Source organism: Aquarana catesbeiana, linkage group LG06, assembly GCF_042186555.1.
Source record: "Aquarana catesbeiana isolate 2022-GZ linkage group LG06, ASM4218655v1, whole genome shotgun sequence".
Classification (NCBI taxonomy): Eukaryota; Metazoa; Chordata; class Amphibia; order Anura; family Ranidae; genus Aquarana; species Aquarana catesbeiana.
In genome coordinates this window covers 351,947,259-351,955,298 of record NC_133329.1, presented here as the reverse complement: position 1 = coordinate 351,955,298, position 8,040 = coordinate 351,947,259, and positions in this window count along the sequence as shown.

The following is an 8,040-nucleotide window of genomic DNA, read 5'->3' as shown; positions in this document are numbered from 1 at the left end:
ATTAAATAACGTGAACGTAATGAACATTCACTTAAAAAAAATTATCTAAACATGCAAAGAGAAATATAAAAAATTCAAATAAAACTTGTAAAGTTGTGCCGACGTCAACCATGCAATCATGTGCAAGCAAAGGTATACGTTTTTTAAATTTTACTTGTACATGATTAGGTATTCTTTGCAAAGTAAATGTTCAATTTGTTTCTCTGTATTCACTATAAGGAAAAGATTAGCTTTGAAAGTAAACATGCTTTACTCCTTTAGTAAATCAACCCTGACATGTTTTAATATACAATAAATTATTCCTTTACAATGAATGTTTGATGAATATTGCATTCACAACTTTATAAATTTACCCTGATTAACTCCCTCATATTAAAAAAAAAACAATTTTTCTATTGGGTCATGTTTCTTCTTTAATAATGTGAACATGCTGCCAAGGCAGTCCTCATCGTATTTTGTCCTGTTCTACTATAGAGCAGACAACGAAAAACTCCAGCCGTGAAAATACATTTTCTAAAATATATGATCAGACAGCTGAGGATTTGCAGCTTTGTGCTGGTGCAGCATTGCTTAGGGAGAATTCATTAGAATTGGCACTATAAATAGTAGACACTATGATCTTCGCCCTTCCAATCTACAAGTCTTTAGGCACTTCACGTACTGTATATATTTGTACAAATTTTCATTGGTGCCGTAGTCGGCCCACATCAAACATGATGTTAGAGCCCTTCGGCCCTATACTTTGCACTCAATATTTACAAAGTGTTACAAGTGTACTGCAGCAGTACTGAGCTTGAAGACATTGATGAAGATATCCCCAAGGATGATTCTATGCCACTTAGCCTGAAAGAAAAAAGGGGTAATTCAATTGCTCTCAGTGGACACATACACGTTGACCTCCTTCACAATGAAGACAATGCAATATGATGATACAGTAGATTAAACAGTGTCAACTAGAAGTCTGGAGTTGTTAAAATAAATACAGGGCAGACACATACCTCATGCAGGTTCACAACTACAAAGGATGCTTAAGCTGCCAATAGGTTTAAAGGAGAAATGCTCATTTTGCACTGAAAAAGGTTTATGTTTGCAGAACGGAACCCTACAGGATTGAAGAAATGTACAGTTACAGTACCTAGATACACTTAATTCTTACAGTGATAAAACATTTTTGTAAAATGTTATTGTGGTATCTAAAGCCCATTTTTTAAAATGATTTTGCTTAGTGTTTTGTCCAAAATCATCCTTCAAAAGGAACAACCTCCTCTCACCTTCTCTGCTGGGTTTAGCTTCAGTAGCATACTCATCTGACCTGCATATCCAGCATTATCCTATTGTGATCCGCGGATGCCCCACAACATACCAGGTCCATCTTCTCCCCTGATGTCATTAAGAGCTGGCTGTCTCTTCCAGGTTTTTGCAGCTTTTGCCCGCTGAGTCTCCCCTCCTCCAGCTGATTTCTGTAAGTTGATGCTTCCTGGGATATTTGACATGGACATACCAGGAATAAGGTAGATGTCATACTAGGTGACAATAAGGGGTGCTTTAGGCCTAGACCAAAAATAATAAAAAAAAACAAAAAAGCAAAATACAGCTTTCATGACTGGGGGCAGTGGGTCAAATAATGCAAAGTGCTTTAGGAGAGTGAAGGTCTACTTTTATCACAGCCGTGGCTTTGATTAGGCCCAGTTTTTGCCAAAATCTAGAAGCCCCCCCCCCCAACTCCTTCCAAAACTAAAATGATGGCATTAGATACAATTTAAGGCTTATTCAAGTTCTGCATGCCTCCATGACGTTTAACTGTTCAATAGCATTATTAAAATCATTTGATATACATCATTGTAAGAATACTACATTTCTATTGTAAACAAAATATAATAGGGTCCTTTTTAAAAAGATGCATCTTTTATCATTAACCCATTAACCCCTTCCCTACCAGTGTCATTTACACAGTAATCAGTGCATTTTTATAGCACTGATTACTGCATAAATGTCAATGGTCCCAAAAATGTGTCAAAAGTGTCCGATATGTCCGTCACAATGTCGCAATACCACTAAAAATCGCACATCACTGCCATTACTAGTAAAAAAAATAAAATAATAAAAATGCCATAAATCTTTCCCGTAGTTTGTAGACGCTATAAACCAATCAATATACGCTTATTGCAATTGTTTTTTTACTAAAAATATGTAGAATCATATATATTGGCCTAAACTGATGAAGAAGTTTGCTTTTAAAAACATTTTGGGGATATTTATTATAGCAAAAAGTAAAAAATATTGTTTTATTTTCAAAATTGTCGCTCTTTTTTTGTGTATAGCGCAAAAAATAAAAAGGTGACCAAATAGCATCAAAAGAAAGCTCTATTTATGGGAAAAAAAAGGACCCACATTTCGTTTGGGTACAGCATAGCATGACATTGCATTTACCAGTTAAAGCGATGGAGTGCCAAATTGTAAAAAGTGCTCTGGTCAAGAAGGGGGTAAAAGTTCTGGGGCTGAAGTGGTTAACAGTTTTTATTGCCATCTCAAAAACAATGAAAAAAATTATGCAATGGCTCACTGCCAGTATACCAGTCTATACCAGGGTTTAGGGTTGTTGTCTGCTTTGGGGTACTGCAAAGGCAGAAGGAGCTCAGCAAAACATTGTCCCAATTGCTAGACAGTCCACACTTTTTCATTAACTACTCCACTCAGAGTTTGGAGGCTCTTTACCACCCAAAGACTCTCCAAGCCCCTTAATTCTGGGTCACAAATGAGGACTTAACCAATTCCAAGGAACACTGTAGATCAGTCCTCTACTCTCCGACCGGACTACCCAAGAACCTTTCACCCTACATGGGTGAGTAACCCTGAGTACTGGCATACACTAAGTTGTTGCCATCATTCCCCTTAGGCCCCTTTCACATGAAACAGATCCGCTGGATGGACTCTGCCAGCTCAGCGGGGGATCACTCTGTTTATCCACGCTGAGCAGGCAGATGACAGGTCGGTCTGCTCACTGTGCAGGGATGGACCTGTGAGAGCTACGCTGTTCTCTATAGCAAGTAGACATGTGCACACTGAAATATTTATTTTCGGAATTTAGTTTTCGTCCGAAAAATACATTTATTTAGTTACTCCCGAAATTTGTTTTTATTTATTTCGTTTTTCGTTAAAAATTGCAGTCGTCCGAAAATCCAAATTAAGGTCGAATCTGTCATTGAAGGCTTATGGTGTCTGTCAAATGTTCAAAGAAGATTCGACGGAGCAGCTAAACTGTACGACGCCGTATAGTTTACCTGCTTTGTCAAATCTTCTTAGAACTTTCAACAGACACCATAAGCCAAAGTACGTGTGTACTTAGTTCTAGCTATTTTACTGCTCCTCCTCTTTGGTTACAATCAGCCAATAACATTCATCATCATCATCTTTTCTCCCCTACGTCGAATCTTTTCTCTCTACGTCGAATCTTTTCTCTCTATGTAGAATAATCTTGGACTAATAGAGTTAAGGTTAGGCACATTCGACCACAAGTTTGATGGACACAGATTGTTATTGTCATCATTATATCGAATCTCCTATCTATATCGAACTGTTTTAGCAACGAAAATGAAAATAAAGCATTTGTTTATGTCGGATCTTTCGTTTTTCGGATTCTGCACTTTCATTATCATTTGTTAAAACGATAACGAAAATACCTGAAATTCGGACAAAAATGCATTTGGACGAAAACGAATGCACATGTCTAATAGCAAGATCATATGAAAATGGACAGCATGTCTGTTTTCATCCAATCTCATCTGATACGATCTGCTGGATGGATGGCGAACGTAATCACCATCCTTCTGTTTTGAGCGGATCTTGTCGGATCAGATGGCAGGTGGGTGTCAGCAGACATATCTCCGCTGATTTTCATATGCCCATAGAAGTCAATGGGTGGCCCACTCGGATCTACCTGAAAAACAGAGAGGCGGATCCGAGCTGGCCGATCGTGTGAAAGGGGCCTTAAGGGGACCACAACAAAAAGAGTTTGGGAAATATACCTCCTGTTCAGGACCCATCTATGGCATCCTATGCACCATTTAAAAACAGGATAGTAGCATTAAACGTAAAGAGGACAACAGTCCTAACGCGCAGTGTGTTGCTGCTTTACATGATGGGAGTCTGGATGGCCTCAAGGTAAAAAGTTTATACACTGTATCTGTCCAGTTGCCGGGGAGATTTCAATACTGTCCTCCTGAAAAAAGGAAAAATGTGGCTTTTTAAATTGGGTACTTTGAGTCCAAAGGGACTTAACACTAAGTTCAACCTGCAGCTCTTCCTGGACCCATTGGATTTTGATAATTTATGGATTGGTTCTTGCTTGTCCCTATGGTGGACAAAGTTGGTAAAGGATCTAATTAGGCTTGTACTGAAATATTGTACTCTCTTAGTTGATGTCCTTCCCATTGTTTATTAGTACTGTAAAGATGCTGCTGGATGGTGGTGTATATGAAACTATTCAAAATCAGCTACCTCTCAGTTTTTACTATGTTACATTTATGTTTGTCATTTTAATGTGATTATAAAACTAGGCTGACGGTAATCTGTATGGAGTGACAGCCTCTGCTGGTATCTTGGAGAAATTGTGGCCCTGAGCCTTTAAAACCCAACAGCAATAGTGCCATCTTGTCCTGAAGAATCTCATGGCTTAGTCAGTGAAATGCACTAACATGATTATGCCCGGGCCCCTGTGATGCTACTGTGGCTGTTTATCATGCCACAACACACACACACACACTCAGCAACAACCTGAGGCATCTATTATATTCATATTGAGTCAGGCACAGATGACAGTGTGGAATGCCAGAGAGAGCAAGCAGAGTCAGCTGTAACAAGGGATTCCCTATGGAGTGGTGAGAGCGTTTAGTGGTTGCCAACGGCTATGGTGCTAGCCATGAATTTAATATCAGGGACTGTGCTTTAGGCATCTCAAGTGGCCCTACACTATAGGATCAGTTACAGTTGACAGCGTCTATCGATCATGACCTGTTTTGCTACCAATAGATCTATGTCTATGGCTGCTTTCTTAACTGCCAGCGGACTGACGCATGCATGCCTATATGGTTTTAAAAGAAATGACCTGAACTTAGTATTAAATTGCTGACTGGCCCAAGTGGCGAACTATAGTGGCCATATCTACTTACCTAGGATTTCTTAGTTGGCATTGGTAATTACTATGCAACTACATTTATTTATTTCGGCTTTGCTGCTCACTCTTAGCTTATTATCTTCTCGTTTGAGGTGAGCTCTTTTATTCTCATTAAGTCATGGTTGCTTCTACAGCAAGACCTGCTACTATCAACCATTGCATGATCCCATTTTGGGATCCAAAGACTTGATTTAGTGCTGTGTGTTGTGTGAGTGCGTGCATCAACATGAGTCCACGCAATGTGTGTTGTCATTTATTTTAATGGTGAGAGTTGGAGGTTATGTTATATTGCTTACTGATTCTTTCCATGAATTTCTAACAAAGTATTCTCATTGGGTAATAGCGCAGTTGGCCTCATTCAGAACTGCTTTTTGTGACAGGCTTCTTTTGCTCCCAATATTTTGTGTGTATAAGTATTTTCTTCCTGAAATAAAATCCTTTCCTTGTGACCTGCTACACCAGTGAGCAAACGTAGAGGAAGAGAAGACTGAGGAAATGTTTTTCTTATGCCTACAGCATACTGATTACATAATAGTTACCACATTTGAACTTCTTCCCTTAGTCACAGCCATTTTCATGGAGCTGAAGGACTATTTTTTAACCAGTTCCAGAATGGCTCCCCTGCGCGAAACCGCGTACTGGTATGGGGAACCTTTATCAGCCGCCAAAGGGCGCTTGCTGAATGGTGGGGCACCCGATGCATGTGGCCGGTGGTAGCGATCACCACCGCCATGCGCGATCGCGTGCATGGGGATTTGTGTGTGATGCCAGAGGAGAGGAGACATGTCCTAGTAGGTAGGAACAGCGATATGTCTCCTTTCCTACTCAGTCCTATCCCCATACAGTTAGAACACACTGAGGGAACACACATTTAACCATTTGATTGCCCCCTAGTGTTAAAGTGATACTAAAGTCTTGTTTTTTTTAGTTTTTTTTAGTTAAAAATAACAAACATGTTATAGTGGTTTTGCACAGAGCAGCCCAGATCTTCCTCTTTTCGGTTCTTTCTTTGGCACTCCTGGCCCCTCCCTCCTGTTGAGTGCCCCACAGCAGGCAGCATGGCCTGGCCCCACACCATATGTCATCTTATCTCATCTTATTGTCCGACAACAGTGGGAGCCAATTGTGCTTTGCTGCTGTCTCAGCCAATGAGGAGGCGAGTCCCGGGCAGCTGAGACACTCCTGCAACATCGCTGGATCTAGATGGGCACAGGTAAGTATTAAGGGTGGCTGAGGGGGGCTGCTACACACAGAAGGCTTTTTACCTTAATGCATAGTGCAGTAAGATTTGGGTTTGGGTTTCAGTAATGAGCATGTTACAACACACATAGTGTGAACAGGCCCTTAGAGATGTCATCAGAGCAAAACTGTGGGTAATTCCTCCAATTAGGACCTGTGAAAGCTCTCTAAATTGGGAATTCCATTAACATTAAAAAATGCATCTTATTTTCTGTTGCATCTCTAGTAAAAGAAGTAAAGGGAAATCTCTCTATCAGGACAAAAACAGCAAAAAAAACAACCTGACAGGGTTTTAATCATTCCCTACCTTACCAAAGCTGAAAAAAATTGCTTGGCTTTACATACACTTTAATTTTATTACTTCTCAGCACTTGCTTCAATTTGCAGCCATTAGTATTACAATTGCAGTTGTCTTAAGTGCTGTTACTGTGTACCACTACTGAACATGACCCATTCAAGTGAAGTGAGGGCCATGGCACAGCCTGCAACCTCACAGTGATGCAGCATTTAGAGGGTTAAAACAGGCAAAGAGGAGGCAACTTATGGCCTCCTCACTGCCTTTCAAATGCCTCTGAAAATCAGATCATTTTTCAGAAGGGTAGCAAGCACTGCCACTAGTGTAAACCTAGCCTAAAAGACTATCACTGTTTTTGAACCATAGTGAGTCTTCAGACTCATCTCAATAGGGGAAGAAGACCCCATGCTTGTAGGCCCACACCCCACTAATATATATAACAGAATGTATATTATAGCAAAGGAACTGTAAAAGGGCATACATGTAGTGAGCAAACCAACAAAACAGAAATATATCACATAAGATTGCAAATGTATTTATTTATTAAAATAAAAAAGACTTAATAGTAGCCACATGCATGTGTTGTACCCAGGTAAAGTTCACATCTATTTACAGAGAAAATTCCTGTTTTTACAAAACTGGTCCAAATAAGAAGCTTGACGTATTTCGAAAACTCTTTCTTCTTTAGAAATTTAGAAATGAATGTCTAGGGGTGACCAGAAAAATTAAATACATTACCAACGATTACCACAGATTGTAGATTTTAAGGTTTAGTATCACCCTCTTACCCTGCTGCCCTAGGCACTGGTCCATAAGTAAAAGAAAATATAGAAACCAATAATGTCCAAACCAGTGCAAATCAATAACCAAAATACAAATAAATTACAATAAAGATCTGCGTGTTGTAACGTGTAAAAAAAACACCTACAACACGAAAAGAAACAAAGAAACCATGCTCTTATATCATAAATTACATATCAGCATAGTGAATAAGCAAATAAATAAACACATCTTCATTTAAATTATAAAAGACACATAAAAAATTGTCACCTTTTTTCTCTTCTGGCTATTTCTTTGACTGCCCTGGTTTTTCTTTTCTCCTAGGTTCTACCCTTTTTTTTTCCTTTTTTTTTCCTCCTTTTCTTCCCTTTTTTCCTTTCTTTCTTTTTCTTTTTTTCCTTTTCCCCCTTTTTTCCTTCTTTCCCATTTATTCTCCTCACTTTCCCTCTTTCTTTCTTCCTTCCCTATCACTTTTTCCATCCTACTTTTTTCTCACTTGTTTTACACTTTATTCCAATTTTTACACTTTTATTCACTCACTCCGAGCATTTGT